Below are 24,807 nucleotides of genomic sequence, written 5' to 3' on the forward strand. Positions count from 1 at the left end.
TTCATGTGTGGATTCACGAGTTTGCAAACCCTTTCTGTGCAGAATCCCAAGCAGGCGATTGCAGCGCAATACCGGCATACGGAAGATACAGCACTATGACATCTTCTAAAACTCAGGAGAATCTCTTCTTTCAAACAGCCCTGCTGTGCATTGGTGGACCTAAGGGAGTTGAAATTATGTTGAGATTCAGCGAGTTAGAAACACGTTTCTTCTAGGATCTGCGTTGGGATATTCCCGAGTGAATGGGACCATATGCTGTACAGAGAAATATGTGCTTCTAAAACCAAAACGGAGCTATCTGAATGAATGGTTGGCAATGGGTGCATTCTACTCACAGAGTTAAATTCATGTGTGCATTCAGCAGCTTGCAAACCTTTCTGTGCAGAATCCCAAAACAGGCGTTTCCAGCCCAATACCGACATATGGAAGAAACAGCAGTAAGACTTCGTCTAAAATTCAGGAGAAAATTTTCTTTCAAACAACTCTGCTGTGCGTTCGTTCACCTAAGAGAGTTGAATCTATGTTTAGATTCAGCGAGTTACAAGCACGTTTTTTCTGGGACCTGCATTGGGATATTCCCGAATGAATGTTACTATATGCTGTACAGAGAAATATCTGCTTCTAAAACCAAAACGGAGCTATCTAACCGAATACTTGTCAATGTGTGAATTCAACGTACAGAGTAAAATTCATGTGTGGATTCACCAGTTTGTAAACCCTTTCTGTGCAGAATCCCAAACAGGCGTTTCCAGCCCAATACCAGCATATGGAAGAAACAGCAGTACGACTTCGTCTAAAACACAGGAGAAACGTTTCTTTCAAACTGCTCTGTTGTGCGTTCGTTCAACTAAGAGTGTTGAATCTATGCTTAGATTCAGCGAGGTAGAAACACGTTTCTTCTAGGAGCTGCATTGGGATATTCCCGAGTGAATGGGACCATATGCTGTACAGAGAAATATCTGCTCGTAAAACGAAAATGGAGCTATCTAACTGAATGGTTGTCCATGTGTGCATTCAACTTACAGGTTAAACTCATGTGTGGATTCAGCAGTTTGCAAACCCTTTCTATGCAGAATCCGACAACAGGCATTTCCTGCTCAATACCTGCATATGGAAGAAACAGCAGTAAGACTTCGTCTAAAACTCAGGAGAAACGATTCTTTCAATCTGCTCTGCTGTGCGTTCGTTCACCTAAGAGAGTTGAATCTATGTTTAGATTCAGCCAGTTAGAAATGTGTTTCTTCTAGGAGATGCGTTTGGATATTCCCGAGTGAGTGGGACCATATGCTGTATAGAGATATAACTGCTTTTAAAACCAAAGTGGAGCTATCTTACTGAAGGGTTGACAAAGTGTGCATTCAACTTACAGAGTAAAACTCATGTGTTGATTCACCAGTTTGCAAAGGTTTTCTATGCCGAATGCCAAACTTGTGCTTAAAGCCCAATACCGGCATATGGAAGAAACAGCAGTAAGTCTTCGTCTAAAATTCAGGAGAAAAGTTTCATTCAAACTACTCTGCTGTGCATTCGTTCACCTAAGAGTGTTGAACCTATGTTTCGATTCCACGAGTTAGAAACACGTTTCTTCTAGGAGCTGCATTGGGATATTCATGAGTGAATGGGACCATATGCTGTACAGATAAATATCTGCTCCTAAAACCAAAGCGGAGCTATCTAACTGAATGGTTGTCCATGTATGCATTCAACTTACAGAGTTAAACTCATGTGTGGATTCAGCAGCTTGCAAACCCTTTCTGTGCAGAATACGAAAACAGGCATTTCCTGCTCAATACCAGCATAGGGTAGAAACAGCAGTAAGACTTCGTCAAATACTGCGGAGAAACGTTTCTTTCAAACTGCTCTGCTGTGCGTTCGTTCACCTGAGAGAGTGGAACCTATGTTTAGATTCAGCGACTTAGAAACTCGCTTCTTCTAGGAGATGCATTGGGATATTCCCGAGTGAATGGGATCGTATGCTGTACAGAGAAATATCTGCTTCTAAAACCAAAACGGAGCTATCTAACTGATTGGTTGTCAATGTGTGCGTTCAACTTACAGAGTTAAACTCATGTGTGGATTCAGCAGATTGCAAACCCTTTCTGTGCAGAATACGAAAACAGGCATTTCCTGCTCAATACCTGCATAGGGAAGAAACAGCAGTAAGACTTCGTCAAAAAATGAGGAGAAACGTTTCTTTCAAACTGCTCTGCTGTGCGTTCGTTCACCTAAGAGAGTGGAATCTAGGTTTAGATTCAGCGACTTAGAAACTCGCTTCTTCTAGGAGATGCATTGGGATATTCCCGAGTGACTGGGACCATATCCTTCCAGAGATATATCTGCTTCTAAAACCAAAGTGGAGCTATCTAACTGAAGGGTTGTCAATGTGTGCATTCAATTAACGGAGTAAAATTCATGTGTGGATTCACCAGTTTGCAAACCCTTTCTGTGCAGAATCCCAAAAAAGGCGTTTCCAGCCAAATACCGGCATATTGAAGAAACAGCAGTAAGACATCATCTAAAACTCAGGAGAAACGTTTCTTTCCAACTGTTCTGCTGTGCGTCCGTTCACCTGAGGGAGTCGAGTCTATGTTTAGATTCAGCGAGTTAGAAAGTCGTTTCTTCTAGGAGCTGCGTTGGGATATTCCCGAGTGAATGGGACCATATGCTGTACAGAGAAATATCTACTCCTAAAACCAAAACGGAGCTATCTAACTGAATGGTTGTCCATGTGTGCATTCAAGTTACAGAGTTAAACTAATGTGTGGATTCAGCAGCTTGCAAACCCTTTCTGTGCAGAATAGGAAAACAGGCATTTCCTGCTCAATACCTGCATATGGAAGAAACAGCAGTGAGATTTTGTCTAAAACTCAGGAAAACCGTTTCTTTCAAGCTGCTCTGCTGTCCGTTCGTTCACCTAAGAGAGTTGAATCTCTGTTTAGATTCAGCGAGTTAGAAACACGTTTCTTCTAGGAGCTGCGTTGGGATATTCCCGAGTGATTGGGACCATATGCTGTACAAAGAAATATCTGCTTCTAACCCAAAATGGAGCTTTCCAAGTGAATAGTTGTCAATGTGTGCATTCAACTTACAGAGCTAAACTCATGTGTGGATTCAGCAGTTTGCAACATCTTTCTGTGCAGAATCCCAAAACAGGCATTTTCAGCCCAATAACGGCATATGGAAGAAGCAGCAGTAAGACTTCCTCTAAAACTCAGGGAAACTTTTCTTTCAAACTGCTCTGCTGTGCGTTCATTCACCTAAGAGATTGGAATTATGTTTAGATTCAGCCAGTTAGAAATGCGTTTCTTCTAGAAGCTGCGTTTGGATATTCCCGAGTGAGTGGGACCGTATGCTGTACAGAGATATATCTGCTTCTAAAACCAAAGCGGAGCTATCTAACTGAATGGTTGTCAATATGTGCATTCAACTTACAGAGTAAAACTCATGTGTGGATTCACCAGTTTGCAAACCCTTCCTGTGTGGAATACCAAAACATGCGTTTAAAGCCCAATACCGGCATATGGAAGAAACAGCAGTAAGACTTTGTGTAAAACTCAGGAGAAACTTTTCTTTCAAACTGCTCTATTGTGCGTTTGTTCACCTAAGGGAGTTGAATCTACGTTTAGATTCAGGGAGTTACTAACCCGTGTTTTCTAGGACCTGCATTGGGATATTCCCGAGTGAATGTTACTATATTCTGTAGAGAGAAATATCTGCTTCTAAAAACAAAGCAGAGCTATCTATCTGAATGGTTGTCAATGTGTGCATTCAACGTATAGAGTTAAACTCATGTGGACTCAGCAGTTTCTAAACCCATTCAGTACAGAATCCCAAAACAGGCGTTTCCAGCCCAATACAGGTATATGGAAAAACAGCAGTAAGACTTAATCTAAAATTCAGTAGAAACGTTTCCTTCAATCTGCTCTGCAGTGCTTTCGTTCAGCTAGGAGACATGAATCTATGTTTAGATACAGCCAGTTAGAAACACGTTTCATCTAGGAGTTGCGTTGGGATATTCCTGAGTGAAAGGGGCCATATGCTGTACAGAGAATTATCTGCTTCTAAAACCAAAACGGAGCTATCTAACTGAATGGTCGTCAATGGTTGCCTACAACTTACAGAGTTAAACTCATGTGTGGATTCATCAGTTTGAAAACCCTTTCTGTGCAGGATCTAAAAACAGGCGTCTCCAGCCCAATACCGGCATGTGGAAGAAACAGCAGTACGTCTTTGTCTAAAACTCAGGAGAAACTTTTCTTTCAAACCGCTCTACTGTGCGTTCGTTCACCTAAGAGTGTTGAATCTATGTTTAGATTCAGCGAGTTAGAAACACGTTTCTTCTAGGAGCTGCATTGGTATATTCCCGAGTGAATGGGACCATATGCTGTACAGAGAAATATCTGCTGCTAAAACCAAAACGGAGCTATCTCAACGAATGGTGGTCAATGAGTCTATTCAACTTAGAGAGTTAAACTCATGAGTGGATTCACCAGTTTGCAAACCATTTCTGTGCAGAATCCCAAAACAGGCGTTTGCAGTCCAATACAGGCATATGGAAGAAACAGCAGTAAGATTTCATCTAAAACTCAGGAGAAACGTTTCTTTTAAACTGCTCTGCTGTGAGTTCTTTCACCTAAGAGAGTTGAATGTATGTGTAGATTCAGTGAGTCAGAAACACGTTTCTTCTAGGAGCTGCGATGGTATATTCCCGAGTGACTGGGACGATACGCTGTGCAGATATATATCTGATTCTAAAACCAAAGCGGAGCTATCTCACTGAAGGGTTGTCAAAGTGTGCATTCAACTTACAGAGTAAAACTCATGTGTTGATTCACCAGTTTGCAAAGGCGCTCTATGCCGAATGCCAAACTGGTGCTTCCAGCCCAGTACCGGCATATGGAAGAAACAGCAGTAAGTCTTCATCTAAAACTCAGGAGAAAAGTTTCATTCAAACTACTCTGCTGTGCGTTCGTTCACCTAAGAGTGTTGAATCTATGTTTCGATTCCACGAGTTAGAAACACGTTTCTTCTAGGAGCTGCATTGGGATATTCATGAGTGAATGGGACCATATGCTGTACAGATAAATATCTGCTCCTAAAACCAAAGCGGAGCTATCTAACTGAATGGTTGTCCATGTGTGCATTCAACTTACAGAGTTAAACTCATGTGTGGATTCAGCAGCTTGCAAACCCTTTCTGTGCAGAATACGAAAACAGGCATTTCCTGCTCAATACCTGCATAGGGAAGAAACAGCAGTAAGACTTCGTCAAAAACTGCGGAGAAACGTTTCTTTCAAACTGCTCTGCTGTGCGTTCGTTCACCTAAGAGAGTGGAACCTATGTTTAGATTCAGCGACTTAGAAACTCGCTTCTTCTAGGAGATGCATTGGGATATTCCCGAGTGACTGGGACCATATCCTTCCAGAGAAATATCTGCTTCTAAAACCAAAGTGGAGCTATCTAACTGAAGGGTTGTCAATGTGTGCATTCAATTAACGGAGTAAAATTCATGTGTGGATTCACGAGTTTGCAAACCCTTTCTGTGCAGAATCCCAAGCAGGCGATTGCAGCGCAATACCGGCATACGGAAGATACAGCACTATGACATCTTCTAAAACTCAGGAGAATCTCTTCTTTCAAACAGCCCTGCTGTGCATTGGTGGACCTAAGGGAGTTGAAATTATGTTGAGATTCAGCGAGTTAGAAACACGTTTCTTCTAGGATCTGCGTTGGGATATTCCCGAGTGAATGGGACCATATGCTGTACAGAGAAATATGTGCTTCTAAAACCAAAACGGAGCTATCTGAATGAATGGTTGGCAATGGGTGCATTCTACTCACAGAGTTAAATTCATGTGTGCATTCAGCAGCTTGCAAACCTTTCTGTGCAGAATCCCAAAACAGGCGTTTCCAGCCCAATACCGACATATGGAAGAAACAGCAGTAAGACTTCGTCTAAAATTCAGGAGAAAATTTTCTTTCAAACAACTCTGCTGTGCGTTCGTTCACCTAAGAGAGTTGAATCTATGTTTAGATTCAGCGAGTTACAAGCACGTTTTTTCTGGGACCTGCATTGGGATATTCCCGAATGAATGTTACTATATGCTGTACAGAGAAATATCTGCTTCTAAAACCAAAACGGAGCTATCTAACCGAATACTTGTCAATGTGTGAATTCAACGTACAGAGTAAAATTCATGTGTGGATTCACCAGTTTGTAAACCCTTTCTGTGCAGAATCCCAAACAGGCGTTTCCAGCCCAATACCAGCATATGGAAGAAACAGCAGTACGACTTCGTCTAAAACACAGGAGAAACGTTTCTTTCAAACTGCTCTGTTGTGCGTTCGTTCAACTAAGAGTGTTGAATCTATGCTTAGATTCAGCGAGGTAGAAACACGTTTCTTCTAGGAGCTGCATTGGGATATTCCCGAGTGAATGGGACCATATGCTGTACAGAGAAATATCTGCTCGTAAAACGAAAATGGAGCTATCTAACTGAATGGTTGTCCATGTGTGCATTCAACTTACAGGTTAAACTCATGTGTGGATTCAGCAGTTTGCAAACCCTTTCTGTGCAGAATCCCAAAAAAGGCGTTTCCAGCCAAATACCGGCATATTGAAGAAACAGCAGTAAGACATCATCTAAAACTCAGGAGAAACGTTTCTTTCCAACTGTTCTGCTGTGCGTCCGTTCACCTGAGGGAGTCGAGTCTATGTTTAGATTCAGCGAGTTAGAAAGTCGTTTCTTCTAGGAGCTGCGTTGGGATATTCCCGAGTGAATGGGACCATATGCTGTACAGAGAAATATCTACTCCTAAAACCAAAACGGAGCTATCTAACTGAATGGTTGTCCATGTGTGCATTCAAGTTACAGAGTTAAACTAATGTGTGGATTCAGCAGCTTGCAAACCCTTTCTGTGCAGAATAGGAAAACAGGCATTTCCTGCTCAATACCTGCATATGGAAGAAACAGCAGTGAGATTTTGTCTAAAACTCAGGAAAACCGTTTCTTTCAAGCTGCTCTGCTGTCCGTTCGTTCACCTAAGAGAGTTGAATCTCTGTTTAGATTCAGCGAGTTAGAAACACGTTTCTTCTAGGAGCTGCGTTGGGATATTCCCGAGTGATTGGGACCATATGCTGTACAAAGAAATATCTGCTTCTAACCCAAAATGGAGCTTTCCAAGTGAATAGTTGTCAATGTGTGCATTCAACTTACAGAGCTAAACTCATGTGTGGATTCAGCAGTTTGCAACATCTTTCTGTGCAGAATCCCAAAACAGGCATTTTCAGCCCAATAACGGCATATGGAAGAAGCAGCAGTAAGACTTCCTCTAAAACTCAGGGAAACTTTTCTTTCAAACTGCTCTGCTGTGCGTTCATTCACCTAAGAGATTGGAATTATGTTTAGATTCAGCCAGTTAGAAATGCGTTTCTTCTAGAAGCTGCGTTTGGATATTCCCGAGTGAGTGGGACCATATGCTGTACAGAGATATATCTGCTTCTAAAACCAAAGCGGAGCTATCTAACTGAATGGTTGTCAATATGTGCATTCAACTTACAGAGTAAAACTCATGTGTGGATTCACCAGTTTGCAAACCCTTCCTGTGTGGAATACCAAAACATGCGTTTAAAGCCCAATACCGGCATATGGAAGAAACAGCAGTAAGACTTTGTGTAAAACTCAGGAGAAACTTTTCTTTCAAACTGCTCTATTGTGCGTTTGTTCACCTAAGGGAGTTGAATCTACGTTTAGATTCAGGGAGTTACTAACCCGTGTTTTCTAGGACCTGCATTGGGATATTCCCGAGTGAATGTTACTATATTCTGTAGAGAGAAATATCTGCTTCTAAAAACAAAGCAGAGCTATCTATCTGAATGGTTGTCAATGTGTGCATTCAACGTATAGAGTTAAACTCATGTGGACTCAGCAGTTTCTAAACCCATTCAGTACAGAATCCCAAAACAGGCGTTTCCAGCCCAATACAGGTATATGGAAAAACAGCAGTAAGACTTAATCTAAAATTCAGTAGAAACGTTTCCTTCAATCTGCTCTGCAGTGCTTTCGTTCAGCTAGGAGACATGAATCTATGTTTAGATACAGCCAGTTAGAAACACGTTTCATCTAGGAGTTGCATTGGGATATTCCTGAGTGAAAGGGGCCATATGCTGTACAGAGAATTATCTGCTTCTAAAACCAAAACGGAGCTATCTAACTGAATGGTCGTCAATGGTTGCCTACAACTTACAGAGTTAAACTCATGTGTGGATTCATCAGTTTGAAAACCCTTTCTGTGCAGGATCTAAAAACAGGCGTCTCCAGCCCAATACCGGCATGTGGAAGAAACAGCAGTACGTCTTTGTCTAAAACTCAGGAGAAACTTTTCTTTCAAACCGCTCTACTGTGCGTTCGTTCACCTAAGAGTGTTGAATCTATGTTTAGATTCAGCGAGTTAGAAACACGTTTCTTCTAGGAGTTGCATTGGTATATTCCCGAGTGAATGGGACCATATGCTGTACAGAGAAATATCTGCTGCTAAAACCAAAACGGAGCTATCTCAACGAATGGTGGTCAATGAGTCTATTCAACTTAGAGAGTTAAACTCATGAGTGGATTCACCAGTTTGCAAACCATTTCTGTGCAGAATCCCAAAACAGGCGTTTGCAGTCCAATACAGGCATATGGAAGAAACAGCAGTAAGATTTCATCTAAAACTCAGGAGAAACGTTTCTTTTAAACTGCTCTGCTGTGAGTTCTTTCACCTAAGAGAGTTGAATGTATGTGTAGATTCAGTGAGTCAGAAACACGTTTCTTCTAGGAGCTGCGATGGTATATTCCCGAGTGACTGGGACGATACGCTGTGCAGATATATATCTGATTCTAAAACCAAAGCGGAGCTATCTCACTGAAGGGTTGTCAAAGTGTGCATTCAACTTACAGAGTAAAACTCATGTGTTGATTCACCAGTTTGCAAAGGCGCTCTATGCCGAATGCCAAACTGGTGCTTCCAGCCCAGTACCGGCATATGGAAGAAACAGCAGTAAGTCTTCATCTAAAACTCAGGAGAAAAGTTTCATTCAAACTACTCTGCTGTGCGTTCGTTCACCTAAGAGTGTTGAATCTATGTTTCGATTCCACGAGTTAGAAACACGTTTCTTCTAGGAGCTGCATTGGGATATTCATGAGTGAATGGGACCATATGCTGTACAGATAAATATCTGCTCCTAAAACCAAAGCGGAGCTATCTAACTGAATGGTTGTCCATGTGTGCATTCAACTTACAGAGTTAAACTCATGTGTGGATTCAGCAGCTTGCAAACCCTTTCTGTGCAGAATACGAAAACAGGCATTTCCTGCTCAATACCTGCATAGGGAAGAAACAGCAGTAAGACTTCGTCAAAAACTGCGGAGAAACGTTTCTTTCAAACTGCTCTGCTGTGCGTTCGTTCACCTAAGAGAGTGGAACCTATGTTTAGATTCAGCGACTTAGAAACTCGCTTCTTCTAGGAGATGCATTGGGATATTCCCGAGTGACTGGGACCATATCCTTCCAGAGAAATATCTGCTTCTAAAACCAAAGTGGAGCTATCTAACTGAAGGGTTGTCAATGTGTGCATTCAATTAACGGAGTAAAATTCATGTGTGGATTCACGAGTTTGCAAACCCTTTCTGTGCAGAATCCCAAGCAGGCGATTGCAGCGCAATACCGGCATACGGAAGATACAGCACTATGACATCTTCTAAAACTCAGGAGAATCTCTTCTTTCAAACAGCCCTGCTGTGCATTGGTGGACCTAAGGGAGTTGAAATTATGTTGAGATTCAGCGAGTTAGAAACACGTTTCTTCTAGGATCTGCGTTGGGATATTCCCGAGTGAATGGGACCATATGCTGTACAGAGAAATATGTGCTTCTAAAACCAAAACGGAGCTATCTGAATGAATGGTTGGCAATGGGTGCATTCTACTCACAGAGTTAAATTCATGTGTGCATTCAGCAGCTTGCAAACCTTTCTGTGCAGAATCCCAAAACAGGCGTTTCCAGCCCAATACCGACATATGGAAGAAACAGCAGTAAGACTTCGTCTAAAATTCAGGAGAAAATTTTCTTTCAAACAACTCTGCTGTGCGTTCGTTCACCTAAGAGAGTTGAATCTATGTTTAGATTCAGCGAGTTACAAGCACGTTTTTTCTGGGACCTGCATTGGGATATTCCCGAATGAATGTTACTATATGCTGTACAGAGAAATATCTGCTTCTAAAACCAAAACGGAGCTATCTAACCGAATACTTGTCAATGTGTGAATTCAACGTACAGAGTAAAATTCATGTGTGGATTCACCAGTTTGTAAACCCTTTCTGTGCAGAATCCCAAACAGGCGTTTCCAGCCCAATACCAGCATATGGAAGAAACAGCAGTACGACTTCGTCTAAAACACAGGAGAAACGTTTCTTTCAAACTGCTCTGTTGTGCGTTCGTTCAACTAAGAGTGTTGAATCTATGCTTAGATTCAGCGAGGTAGAAACACGTTTCTTCTAGGAGCTGCATTGGGATATTCCCGAGTGAATGGGACCATATGCTGTACAGAGAAATATCTGCTCGTAAAACGAAAATGGAGCTATCTAACTGAATGGTTGTCCATGTGTGCATTCAACTTACAGGTTAAACTCATGTGTGGATTCAGCAGTTTGCAAACCCTTTCTATGCAGAATCCGACAACAGGCATTTCCTGCTCAATACCTGCATATGGAAGAAACAGCAGTAAGACTTCGTCTAAAACTCAGGAGAAACGATTCTTTCAATCTGCTCTGCTGTGCGTTCGTTCACCTAAGAGAGTTGAATCTATGTTTAGATTCAGCCAGTTAGAAATGTGTTTCTTCTAGGAGATGCGTTTGGATATTCCCGAGTGAGTGGGACCATATGCTGTATAGAGATATATCTGCTTTTAAAACCAAAGTGGAGCTATCTTACTGAAGGGTTGACAAAGTGTGCATTCAACTTACAGAGTAAAACTCATGTGTTGATTCACCAGTTTGCAAAGGTTTTCTATGCCGAATGCCAAACTTGTGCTTAAAGCCCAATACCGGCATATGGAAGAAACAGCAGTAAGTCTTCGTCTAAAATTCAGGAGAAAAGTTTCATTCAAACTACTCTGCTGTGCATTCGTTCACCTAAGAGTGTTGAATCTATGTTTCGATTCCACGAGTTAGAAACACGTTTCTTCTAGGAGCTGCATTGGGATATTCATGAGTGAATGGGACCATATGCTGTACAGATAAATATCTGCTCCTAAAACCAAAGCAGAGCTATCTAACTGAATGGTTGTCCATGTATGCATTCAACTTACAGAGTTAAACTCATGTGTGGATTCAGCAGCTTGCAAACCCTTTCTGTGCAGAATACGAAAACAGGCATTTCCTGCTCAATACCAGCATAGGGAAGAAACAGCAGTAAGACTTCGTCAAATACTGCGGAGAAACGTTTCTTTCAAACTGCTCTGCTGTGCGTTCGTTCACCTGAGAGAGTGGAACCTATGTTTAGATTCAGCGACTTAGAAACTCGCTTCTTCTAGGAGATGCATTGGGATATTCCCGAGTGAATGGGATCGTATGCTGTACAGAGAAATATCTGCTTCTAAAACCAAAACGGAGCTATCTAACTGATTGGTTGTCAATGTGTGCGTTCAACTTACAGAGTTAAACTCATGTGTGGATTCAGCAGATTGCAAACCCTTTGTGTGCAGAATACGAAAACAGGCATTTCCTGCTCAATACCTGCATAGGGAAGAAACAGCAGTAAGACTTCGTCAAAAAATGAGGAGAAACGTTTCTTTCAAACTGCTCTGCTGTGCGTTCATTCACCTAAAAGAGTGGAATCTAGGTTTAGATTCAGCGACTTAGAACCTCGCTTCTTCTAGGAGATGCATTGGGATATTCCCGAGTGACTGGGACCATATCCTTCCAGAGATATATCTGCTTCTAAAACCAAAGTGGAGCTATCTAACTGAAGGGTTGTCAATGTGTGCATTCAATTAACGGAGTAAAATTCATGTGTGGATTCACCAGTTTGCAAACCCTTTCTGTGCAGAATCCCAAAAAAGGCGTTTCCAGCCAAATACCGGCATATTGAAGAAACAGCAGTAAGACATCATCTAAAACTCAGGAGAAACGTTTCTTTCCAACTGTTCTGCTGTGCGTCCGTTCACCTGAGGGAGTCGAGTCTATGTTTAGATTCAGCGAGTTAGAAAGTCGTTTCTTCTAGGAGCTGCGTTGGGATATTCCCGAGTGAATGGGACCATATGCTGTACAGAGAAATATCTACTCCTAAAACCAAAACGGAGCTATCTAACTGAATGGTTGTCCATGTGTGCATTCAAGTTACAGAGTTAAACTAATGTGTGGATTCAGCAGCTTGCAAACCCTTTCTGTGCAGAATAGGAAAACAGGCATTTCCTGCTCAATACCTGCATATGGAAGAAACAGCAGTGAGATTTTGTCTAAAACTCAGGAAAACCGTTTCTTTCAAGCTGCTCTGCTGTCCGTTCGTTCACCTAAGAGAGTTGAATCTATGTTTAGATTCAGCGAGTTAGAAACACGTTTCTTCTAGGAGCTGCGTTGGGATATTCCCGAGTGATTGGGACCATATGCTGTACAAAGAAATATCTGCTTCTAACCCAAAATGGAGCTTTCCAAGTGAATAGTTGTCAATGTGTGCATTCAACTTACAGAGCTAAACTCATGTGTGGATTCAGCAGTTTGCAACATCTTTCTGTGCAGAATCCCAAAACAGGCATTTTCAGCCCAATAACGGCATATGGAAGAAGCAGCAGCAAGACTTCCTCTAAAACTCAGGGAAACTTTTCTTTCAAACTGCTCTGCTGTGCGTTCATTCACCTAAGAGATTGGAATTATGTTTAGATTCAGCCAGTTAGAAATGCGTTTCTTCTAGAAGCTGCGTTTGGATATTCCCGAGTGAGTGGGACCATATGCTGTACAGAGATATATCTGCTTCTAAAACCAAAGCGGAGCTATCTAACTGAATGGTTGTCAATATGTGCATTCAACTTACAGAGTAAAACTCATGTGTGGATTCACCAGTTTGCAAACCCTTCCTGTGTGGAATACCAAAACATGCGTTTAAAGCCCAATACCGGCATATGGAAGAAACAGCAGTAAGACTTTGTGTAAAACTCAGGAGAAACTTTTCTTTCAAACTGCTCTATTGTGCGTTTGTTCACCTAAGGGAGTTGAATCTACGTTTAGATTCAGGGAGTTACTAACCCGTGTTTTCTAGGACCTGCATTGGGATATTCCCGAGTGAATGTTACTATATTCTGTAGAGAGAAATATCTGCTTCTAAAAACAAAGCAGAGCTATCTATCTGAATGGTTGTCAATGTGTGCATTCAACGTATAGAGTTAAACTCATGTGGACTCAGCAGTTTCTAAACCCATTCAGTACAGAATCCCAAAACAGGCGTTTCCAGCCCAATACAGGTATATGGAAAAACAGCAGTAAGACTTAATCTAAAATTCAGTAGAAACGTTTCCTTCAATCTGCTCTGCAGTGCTTTCGTTCAGCTAGGAGACATGAATCTATGTTTAGATACAGCCAGTTAGAAACACGTTTCATCTAGGAGTTGCATTGGGATATTCCTGAGTGAAAGGGGCCATATGCTGTACAGAGAATTATCTGCTTCTAAAACCAAAACGGAGCTATCTAACTGAATGGTCGTCAATGGTTGCCTACAACTTACAGAGTTAAACTCATGTGTGGATTCATCAGTTTGAAAACCCTTTCTGTGCAGGATCTAAAAACAGGCGTCTCCAGCCCAATACCGGCATGTGGAAGAAACAGCAGTACGTCTTTGTCTAAAACTCAGGAGAAACTTTTCTTTCAAACCGCTCTACTGTGCGTTCGTTCACCTAAGAGTGTTGAATCTATGTTTAGATTCAGCGAGTTAGAAACACGTTTCTTCTAGGAGCTGCATTGGTATATTCCCGAGTGAATGGGACCATATGCTGTACAGAGAAATATCTGCTGCTAAAACCAAAACGGAGCTATCTCAACGAATGGTGGTCAATGAGTCTATTCAACTTAGAGAGTTAAACTCATGAGTGGATTCACCAGTTTGCAAACCATTTCTGTGCAGAATCCCAAAACAGGCGTTTGCAGTCCAATACAGGCATATGGAAGAAACAGCAGTAAGATTTCATCTAAAACTCAGGAGAAACGTTTCTTTTAAACTGCTCTGCTGTGAGTTCTTTCACCTAAGAGAGTTGAATGTATGTGTAGATTCAGTGAGTCAGAAACACGTTTCTTCTAGGAGCTGCGATGGTATATTCCCGAGTGACTGGGACGATACGCTGTGCAGATATATATCTGATTCTAAAACCAAAGCGGAGCTATCTCACTGAAGGGTTGTCAAAGTGTGCATTCAACTTACAGAGTAAAACTCATGTGTTGATTCACCAGTTTGCAAAGGCGCTCTATGCCGAATGCCAAACTGGTGCTTCCAGCCCAGTACCGGCATATGGAAGAAACAGCAGTAAGTCTTCATCTAAAACTCAGGAGAAAAGTTTCATTCAAACTACTCTGCTGTGCGTTCGTTCAGCTAAGAGTGTTGAATCTATGTTTCGATTCCACGAGTTAGAAACACGTTTCTTCTAGGAGCTGCATTGGGATATTCATGAGTGAATGGGACCATATGCTGTACAGATAAATATCTGCTCCTAAAACCAAAGCGGAGCTATCTAACTGAATGGTTGTCCATGTGTGCATTCAACTTACAGAGTTAAACTCATGTGTGGATTCAGCAGCTTGCAAACCCTTTCTGTGCAGAATACGAAAACAGGCATTTCCTGCTCAATACCTGCATAGGGAAGAAACAGCAGTAAGACTTCGTCAAAAACTGCGGAGAAACGTTTCTTTCAAACTGCTCTGCTGTGCGTTCGTTCACCTAAGAGAGTGGAACCTATGTTTAGATTCAGCGACTTAGAAACTCGCTTCTTCTAGGAGATGCATTGGGATATTCCCGAGTGACTGGGACCATATCCTTCCAGAGAAATATCTGCTTCTAAAACCAAAGTGGAGCTATCTAACTGAAGGGTTGTCAATGTGTGCATTCAATTAACGGAGTAAAATTCATGTGTGGATTCACCAGTTTGCAAACCCTTTCTGTGCAGAATCCCAAGCAGGCGATTGCAGCGCAATACCGGCATACGGAAGATACAGCAGTATGACATCTTCTAAAACTCTGGAGAATCTCTTCTTTCAAAGAGCCCTGCTGTGCATTGGTGGACCTAAGGGAGTTGAAATTATGTTGAGATTCAGCGAGTTAGAAACACGTTTCTTCTAGGATCTGCGTTGGGATATTCCCGAGTGAATGGGACCATATGCTGTACAGAGAAATATGTGCTTCTAAAACCAAAACGGAGCTATCTGAATGAATGGTTGGCAATGGGTGCATTCTACTCACAGACTTAAATTCATGTGTGCATTCAGCAGCTTGCAAACCCTTTCTGTGCAGAATCCCAAAACAGGCGTTTCCAGCCCAATACCGACATATGGAAGAAACAGCAGTAAGACTTCGTCTAAAATTCAGGAGAAAATTTTCTTTCAAACAACTCTGCTGTGCGTTCGTTCACCTAAGAGTGTTGAATCTATGTTTAGATTCAGCGAGTTACAAGCACGTTTTTTCTGGGACCTGCGTTGGGATATTCCCGAATGAATGTTACTATATGCTGTACAGAGAAATATCTGCTTCTAAAACCAAAACGGAGCTATCTAACCGAATACGAGTCAATGTGTGAATTCAACGTACAGAGTAAAATTCATGTGTGGATTCACCAGTTTGTAAACCCTTTCTGTGCAGAATCCCAAACAGGCGTTTCCAGCCCAATACCAGCATATGGAAGAAACAGCAGTACGACTTCGTCTAAAACACAGGAGAAACGTTTCTTTCAAACTGCTCTGTTGTGCGTTCGTTCAACTAAGAGTGTTGAATCTATGCTTAGATTCAGCGAGGTAGAAACATGTTTCTTCTAGGAGCTGCATTGGGATATTCCCGAGTGAATGGGACCATATGCTGTACAGAGAAATATCTGCTCGTAAAACGAAAATGGAGCTATCTAACTGAATGGTTGTCCATGTGTGCATTCAACTTACAGGTTAAACTCATGTGTGGATTCAGCAGTTTGCAAACCCTTTCTATGCAGAATCCGACAACAGGCATTTCCTGCTCAATACCTGCATATGGAAGAAACAGCAGTAAGACTTCGTCTAAAACTCAGGAGAAACGATTCTTTCAATCTGCTCTGCTGTGCGTTCGTTCACCTAAGAGAGTTGAATCTATGTTTAGATTCAGCCAGTTAGAAATGTGTTTCTTCTAGGAGATGCGTTTGGATATTCCCGAGTGAGTGGGACCATATGCTGTATAGAGATATATCTGCTTGTAAAACCAAAGTGGAGCTATCTTACTGAAGGGTTGACAAAGTGTGCATTCAACTTACAGAGTAAAACTCATGTGTTGATTCACCAGTTTGCAAAGGTTTTCTATGCCGAATGCCAAACTTGTGCTTAAAGCCCAATACCGGCATATGGAAGAAACAGCAGTAAGTCTTCGTCTAAAATTCAGGAGAAAAGTTTCATTCAAACTACTCTGCTGTGCATTCGTTCACCTAAGAGTGTTGAATCTATGTTTCGATTCCACGAGTTAGAAACACGTTTCTTCTAGGAGCTGCATTGGGATATTCATGAGTGAATGGGACCATATGCTGTACAGATAAATATCTGCTCCTAAAACCAAAGCGGAGCTATCTAACTGAATGGTTGTCCATGTGTGCATTCAACTTACAGAGTTAAACTCATGTGTGGATTCAGCAGCTTGCAAACCCTTTCTGTGCAGAATACGAAAACAGGCATTTCCTGCTCAATACCAGCATAGGGAAGAAACAGCAGTAAGACTTCGTCAAATACTGCGGAGAAACGTTTCTTTCAAACTGTTCTGCTGTGTGTTCGTTCACCTAAGAGAGTGGAACCTATGTTTAGATTCAGCGACTTAGAAACTCGTTTCTTTCTAGGAGATGCATTGGGATATTCCCAAGTGAATGGGATCGTATGCTTTACAGAGAAATATCTGCTTCTAAAACCAAAACGGAGCTATCTAACTGATTGGTTGTCAATGTGTGCGTTCAACTTACAGAGTTAAACTAATGTGTGGATTCAGCAGATTGCAAACCCTTTCTGTGCAGAATACGAAAACAGGCATTTCCTGCTCAATACCTGCATAGGGAAGAAACAGCAGTAAGACTTCGTCAAAAACTGAGGAGAAACGTTTCTTTCAAACTGCTCTGCTGTGCGTTCGTTCACCTAAGAGAGTGGAATCTAGGTTTAGATTCAGTGACTTAGAAACTCGCTTCTTCTAGGAGATGCATTGGGATATTCCCGAGTGACTGGGACCATATCCTTCCAGAGATATATCTGCTTCTAAAACCAAAGTGGAGCTATCTAACTGAAGGGTTGTCAATGTGTGCATTCAATTAACGGAGTAAAATTCATGTGTGGATTCACCAGTTTGCAAACCCTTTCTGTGCAGAATCCCAAAAAAGGCGTTTCCAGCCAAATACCGGCATATTGAAGAAACAGCAGTAAGACATCATCTAAAACTCAGGAGAAACGTTTCTTTCCAACTGTTCTGCTGTGCGTCCGTTCACCTGAGGGAGTCGAGTCTATGTTTAGATTCAGCGAGTTAGAAAGTCGTTTCTTCTAGGAGCTGCGTTGGGATATTCCCGAGTGAATGGGACCATATGCTGTACAGAGAAATATCTACTCCTAAAACCAAAACGGAGCTATCTAACTGAATGGTTGTCCATGTGTGCATTCAAGTTACAGAGTTAAACTAATGTGTGGATTCAGCAGCTTGCAAACCCTTTCTGTGCAGAATAGGAAAACAGGCATTTCCTGCTCAATACCTGCATATGGAAGAAACAGCAGTGAGATTTTGTCTAAAACTCAGGAAAACCGTTTCTTTCAAGCTGCTCTGCTGTCCGTTCGTTCACCTAAGAGAGTTGAATCTATGTTTAGATTCAGCGAGTGAGAAACACGTTTCTTCTAGGAGCTGCGTTGGGATATTCCCGAGTGATTGGGACCATATGCTGTACAAAGAAATATCTGCTTCTAACCCAAAATGGAGCTTTCCAAGTGAATAGTTGTCAATGTGTGCATTCAACTTACAGAGCTAAACTCATGTGTGGATTCAGCAGTTTGCAACATCTTTCTGTGCAGAATCCCAAAACAGGCATTTTCAGCCCAATAACGGCATATGGAAGAAGCAGCAGCAAGACTTCCTCTAAAACTCAGGGAAACTTTTCTTTCAAACTGCTCTGCTGTGCGTTCATTCACCTAAGAGATTGGAATTATGTTTAGATTCAGCCAGTTAGAAATGCGTTTCTTCTAGAAGCTGCGTTTGGATATTCCCGAGTGAGTGGGACCATATGCTGTACAGAGATATATCTGCTTCTAAAACCAAAGCGGAGCTATCTAACTGAATGGTTGTCAATATGTGCATTCAACTTACAGAGTAAAACTCATGTGTGGATTCACCAGTTTGCAAACCCTTCCTGTGTGGAATACCAAAACATGCGTTTAAAGCCCAATACCGGCATATGGAAGAAACAGCAGTAAGACTTTGTGTAAAACTCAGGAGAAACTTTTCTTTCAAACTGCTCTATTGTGCGTTTGTTCATCTAAGGGAGTTGAATCTGCGTTTAGATTCAGGGAGTTACTAACCCGTGTTTTCTAGGACCTGCATTGGGATATTCCCGAGTGAATGTTACTATATTCTGTACAGAGAAATATCTGCTTCTAAAAACAAAGCAGAGCTATCTATCTGAATGGTTGTCAATGTGTGCATTCAACGTATAGAGTTAAACTCATGTGGACTCAGCAGTTTCTAAACCCATTCAGTACAGAATCCCAAAACAGGCGTTTCCAGCCCAATACAGGTATATGGAAAAACAGCAGTAAGACTTAATCTAAAATTCAGTAGAAACGTTTCCTTCAATCTGCTCTGCAGTGCTTTCGTTCAGCTAGGAGACATGAATCTATGTTTAGATACAGCCAGTTAGAAACACGTTTCATCTAGGAGTTGCATTGGGATATTCCTGAGTGAAAGGGGCCATATGCTGTACAGAGAATTATCTGCTTCTAAAACCAAAACGGAGCTATCTAACTGAATGGTCGTCAATGGTTGCCTACAACTTACAGAGTTAAACTCATGTGTGGATTCATCAGTTTGAAAACCCTTTCTGTGCAGGATCTAAAAACAGGCGTCTCCAGCCCAATACCGGCATGTGGAAGAAACAGCAGTACGTCTTTGTCTAAAACTCAGGAGAAACTTTTCTTTCAAACCGCTCTACTGTGCGTTCGTTCACCTAAGAGTGTTGAATCTATGTTTAGATTCAGCGAGTTAGAAACACGTTTCTTCTAGGAGCTGCATTGGTATATTCCCGAGTGAATGGGACCATATGCTGTACAGAGAAATATCTGCTGCTAAAACCAAAACGGAGCTATCTCAACGAATGGTGGTCAATGAGTCTATTCAACTTAGAGAGTTAAACTCATGAGTGGATTCACCAGTTTGCAAACCATTTCTGTGCAGAATCCCAAAACAGGCGTTTGCAGTCCAATACAGGCATATGGAAGAAACAGCAGTAAGATTTCATCTAAAACTCAGGAGAAACGTTTCTTTTAAACTGCTCTGCTGTGAGTTCTTTCACCTAAGAGAGTTGAATGTATGTGTAGATTCAGTGAGTCAGAAACACGTTTCTTCTAGGAGCTGCGATGGTATATTCCCGAGTGACTGGGACGATACGCTGTGCAGATATATATCTGATTCTAAAACCAAAGCGGAGCTATCTCACTGAAGGGTTGTCAAAGTGTGCATTCAACTTACAGAGTAAAACTCATGTGTTGATTCACCAGTTTGCAAAGGCGCTCTATGCCGAATGCCAAACTGGTGCTTCCAGCCCAGTACCGGCATATGGAAGAAACAGCAGTAAGTCTTCATCTAAAACTCAGGAGAAAAGTTTCATTCAAACTACTCTGCTGTGCGTTCGTTCACCTAAGAGTGTTGAATCTATGTTTCGATTCCACGAGTTAGAAACACGTTTCTTCTAGGAGCTGCATTGGGATATTCATGAGTGAATGGGACCATATGCTGTACAGATAAATATCTGCTCCTAAAACCAAAGCGGAGCTATCTAACTGAATGGTTGTCCATGTGTGCATTCAACTTACAGAGTTAAACTCATGTGTGGATTCAGCAGCTTGCAAACCCTTTCTGTGCAGAATACGAAAACAGGCATTTCCTGCTCAATACCTGCATAGGGAAGAAACAGCAGTAAGACTTCGTCAAAAACTGCGGAGAAACGTTTCTTTCAAACTGCTCTGCTGTGCGTTCGTTCACCTAAGAGAGTGGAACCTATGTTTAGATTCAGCGACTTAGAAACTCGCTTCTTCTAGGAGATGCATTGGGATATTCCCGAGTGACTGGGACCATATCCTTCCAGAGAAATATCTGCTTCTAAAACCAAAGTGGAGCTATCTAACTGAAGGGTTGTCAATGTGTGCATTCAATTAACGGAGTAAAATTCATGTGTGGATTCACGAGTTTGCAAACCCTTTCTGTGCAGAATCCCAAGCAGGCGATTGCAGCGCAATACCGGCATACGGAAGATACAGCACTATGACATCTTCTAAAACTCAGGAGAATCTCTTCTTTCAAACAGCCCTGCTGTGCATTGGTGGACCTAAGGGAGTTGAAATTATGTTGAGATTCAGCGAGTTAGAAACACGTTTCTTCTAGGATCTGCGTTGGGATATTCCCGAGTGAATGGGACCATATGCTGTACAGAGAAATATGTGCTTCTAAAACCAAAACGGAGCTATCTGAATGAATGGTTGGCAATGGGTGCATTCTACTCACAGAGTTAAATTCATGTGTGCATTCAGCAGCTTGCAAACCTTTCTGTGCAGAATCCCAAAACAGGCGTTTCCAGCCCAATACCGACATATGGAAGAAACAGCAGTAAGACTTCGTCTAAAATTCAGGAGAAAATTTTCTTTCAAACAACTCTGCTGTGCGTTCGTTCACCTAAGAGAGTTGAATCTATGTTTAGATTCAGCGAGTTACAAGCACGTTTTTTCTGGGACCTGCATTGGGATATTCCCGAATGAATGTTACTATATGCTGTACAGAGAAATATCTGCTTCTAAAACCAAAACGGAGCTATCTAACCGAATACTTGTCAATGTGTGAATTCAACGTACAGAGTAAAATTCATGTGTGGATTCACCAGTTTGTAAACCCTTTCTGTGCAGAATCCCAAACAGGCGTTTCCAGCCCAATACCAGCATATGGAAGAAACAGCAGTACGACTTCGTCTAAAACACAGGAGAAACGTTTCTTTCAAACTGCTCTGTTGTGCGTTCGTTCAACTAAGAGTGTTGAATCTATGCTTAGATTCAGCGAGGTAGAAACACGTTTCTTCTAGGAGCTGCATTGGGATATTCCCGAGTGAATGGGACCATATGCTGTACAGAGAAATATCTGCTCGTAAAACGAAAATGGAGCTATCTAACTGAATGGTTGTCCATGTGTGCATTCAACTTACAGGTTAAACTCATGTGTGGATTCAGCAGTTTGCAAACCCTTTCTATGCAGAATCCGACAACAGGCATTTCCTGCTCAATACCTGCATATGGAAGAAACAGCAGTAAGACTTCGTCTAAAACTCAGGAGAAACGATTCTTTCAATCTGCTCTGCTGTGCGTTCGTTCACCTAAGAGAGTTGAATCTATGTTTAGATTCAGCCAGTTAGAAATGTGTTTCTTCTAGGAGATGCGTTTGGATATTCCCGAGTGAGTGGGACCATATGCTGTATAGAGATATATCTGCTTTTAAAACCAAAGTGGAGCTATCTTACTGAAGGGTTGACAAAGTGTGCATTCAACTTACAGAGTAAAACTCATGTGTTGATTCACCAGTTTGCAAAGGTTTTCTATGCCGAATGCCAAACTTGTGCTTAAAGCCCAATACCGGCATATGGAAGAAACAGCAGTAAGTCTTCGTCTAAAATTCAGGAGAAAAGTTTCATTCAAACTACTCTGCTGTGCATTCGTTCACCTAAGAGTGTTGAATCTATGTTTCGATTCCACGAGTTAGAAACACGTTTCTTCTAGGAGCTGCATTGGGATATTCATGAGTGAATGGGACCATATGCTGTACAGATAAATATCTGCTCCTAAAACCAAAGCAGAGCTATCTAACTGAATGGTTGTCCATGTATGCATTCAACTTACAGAGTTAAACTCATGTGTGGATTCAGCAGCTTGCAAACCCTTTCTGTGCAGAATACGAAAACAGGCATTTCCTGCTCAATACCAGCATAGGGAAGAAACAGCAGTAAGACTTCGTCAAATACTGCGGAGAAACGTTTCTTTCAAACTGCTCTGCTGTGCGTTCGTTCACCTGAGAGAGTGGAACCTATGTTTAGATTCAGCGACTTAGAAACTCGCTTCTTCTAGGAGATGCATTGGGATATTCCCGAGTGAATGGGATCGTATGCTGTACAGAGAAATATCTGCTTCTAAAACCAAAACGGAGCTATCTAACTGATTGGTTGTCAATGTGTGCGTTCAACTTACAGAGTTAAACTCATGTGTGGATTCAGCAGATTGCAAACCCTTTGTGTGCAGAATACGAAAACAGGCATTTCCTGCTCAATACCTGCATAGGGAAGAAACAGCAGTAAGACTTCGTCAAAAACTGCGGAGAAACGTTTCTTTCAAACTGCTCTGCTGTGCGTTCATTCACCTAAAAGAGTGGAATCTAGGTTTAGATTCAGCGACTTAGAACCTCGCTTCTTCTAGGAGATGCATTGGGATATTCCCGAGTGACTGGGACCATATCCTTCCAGAGATATATCTGCTTCTAAAACCAAAGTGGAGCTATCTAACTGAAGGGTTGTCAATGTGTGCATTCAATTAACGGAGTAAAATTCATGTGTGGATTCACCAGTTTGCAAACCCTTTCTGTGCAGAATCCCAAAAAAGGCGTTTCCAGCCAAATACCGGCATATTGAAGAAACAGCAGTAAGACATCATCTAAAACTCAGGAGAAACGTTTCTTTCCAACTGTTCTGCTGTGCGTCCGTTCACCTGAGGGAGTCGAGTCTATGTTTAGATTCAGCGAGTTAGAAAGTCGTTTCTTCTAGGAGCTGCGTTGGGATATTCCCGAGTGAATGGGACCATATGCTGTACAGAGAAATATCTACTCCTAAAACCAAAACGGAGCTATCTAACTGAATGGTTGTCCATGTGTGCATTCAAGTTACAGAGTTAAACTAATGTGTGGATTCAGCAGCTTGCAAACCCTTTCTGTGCAGAATAGGAAAACAGGCATTTCCTGCTCAATACCTGCATATGGAAGAAACAGCAGTGAGATTTTGTCTAAAACTCAGGAAAACCGTTTCTTTCAAGCTGCTCTGCTGTCCGTTCGTTCACCTAAGAGAGTTGAATCTATGTTTAGATTCAGCGAGTTAGAAACACGTTTCTTCTAGGAGCTGCGTTGGGATATTCCCGAGTGATTGGGACCATATGCTGTACAAAGAAATATCTGCTTCTAACCCAAAATGGAGCTTTCCAAGTGAATAGTTGTCAATGTGTGCATTCAACTTACAGAGCTAAACTCATGTGTGGATTCAGCAGTTTGCAACATCTTTCTGTGCAGAATCCCAAAACAGGCATTTTCAGCCCAATAACGGCATATGGAAGAAGCAGCAGCAAGACTTCCTCTAAAACTCAGGGAAACTTTTCTTTCAAACTGCTCTGCTGTGCGTTCATTCACCTAAGAGATTGGAATTATGTTTAGATTCAGCCAGTTAGAAATGCGTTTCTTCTAGAAGCTGCGTTTGGATATTCCCGAGTGAGTGGGACCATATGCTGTACAGAGATATATCTGCTTCTAAAACCAAAGCGGAGCTATCTAACTGAATGGTTGTCAATATGTGCATTCAACTTACAGAGTAAAACTCATGTGTGGATTCACCAGTTTGCAAACCCTTCCTGTGTGGAATACCAAAACATGCGTTTAAAGCCCAATACCGGCATATGGAAGAAACAGCAGTAAGACTTTGTGTAAAACTCAGGAGAAACTTTTCTTTCAAACTGCTCTATTGTGCGTTTGTTCACCTAAGGGAGTTGAATCTACGTTTAGATTCAGGGAGTTACTAACCCGTGTTTTCTAGGACCTGCATTGGGATATTCCCGAGTGAATGTTACTATATTCTGTAGAGAGAAATATCTGCTTCTAAAAACAAAGCAGAGCTATCTATCTGAATGGTTGTCAATGTGTGCATTCAACGTATAGAGTTAAACTCATGTGGACTCAGCAGTTTCTAAACCCATTCAGTACAGAATCCCAAAACAGGCGTTTCCAGCCCAATACAGGTATATGGAAAAACAGCAGTAAGACTTAATCTAAAATTCAGTAGAAACGTTTCCTTCAATCTGCTCTGCAGTGCTTTCGTTCAGCTAGGAGACATGAATCTATGTTTAGATACAGCCAGTTAGAAACACGTTTCATCTAGGAGTTGCATTGGGATATTCCTGAGTGAAAGGGGCCATATGCTGTACAGAGAATTATCTGCTTCTAAAACCAAAACGGAGCTATCTAACTGAATGGTCGTCAATGGTTGCCTACAACTTACAGAGTTAAACTCATGTGTGGATTCATCAGTTTGAAAACCC

Source organism: Aotus nancymaae, unplaced genomic scaffold (assembly GCF_030222135.1).
Source record: "Aotus nancymaae isolate 86718 unplaced genomic scaffold, 86718_ANA_hifiasm-v0.15.2.pri h1tg000029l, whole genome shotgun sequence".
Classification (NCBI taxonomy): domain Eukaryota; kingdom Metazoa; phylum Chordata; class Mammalia; order Primates; family Aotidae; genus Aotus; species Aotus nancymaae.